This window comes from Neoarius graeffei, chromosome 3 (genome assembly GCF_027579695.1).
Source record: "Neoarius graeffei isolate fNeoGra1 chromosome 3, fNeoGra1.pri, whole genome shotgun sequence".
NCBI classification, from domain to species: Eukaryota; Metazoa; Chordata; class Actinopteri; order Siluriformes; family Ariidae; genus Neoarius; species Neoarius graeffei.
This window is the reverse complement of record NC_083571.1, coordinates 73993282-73993887: the sequence shown is the minus strand read 5'-3', so window position 1 is coordinate 73993887 and position 606 is coordinate 73993282.

The window sequence follows — 606 nt, the reverse complement described above, 5'->3', positions numbered from 1 at the left end:
CGTCTTCGAGTGCACACTGGTGTGGTAGGCCACTGTCAAGAGTACTTTAGTGTGTATCTTTCACCTACCAAGGTGTGTGTCTTTTCAAAAACACAGCATTGGTCCATAAATTCTAACTATAGCTCCACCTTAAACTAATTTTTAAGGTAAAAAGACACAGCACATATCCTCTTACATCATCAGCAAGGAAATGTACAGTTCTGACCTCTATTTCTGGGAGTGTAGCTGGAGATTTAATAATTTTAGGTTATTTACTGAAGGATTTTCATACAACAGCGTAAAGTGTTTCATATCAAATAAAACAATCCTAAACCGGAAAAAGACAAACAGATTATAATCAGGAAGAATAAAATAATAACACCATAAATATAAATAAAACAAAGACATTCATAGAAAAATGTGAATCCAGTGTTTTAGATCAGATTTCGATCAGTATAAAATGGAGATATAAATACACATGGCCTCAGTGAAAGGTTCTCAAAGGTGTTCTGTTGGGAACCTTAAACTGAATTGGTTCCAGCTGGGAAAGAACTTTTCAGGTTCCAAACCAGTTTACTTTTGGTCGATATGCTCTGAATGCTTAAAAAAAAAAAAATTGGTGTGGAA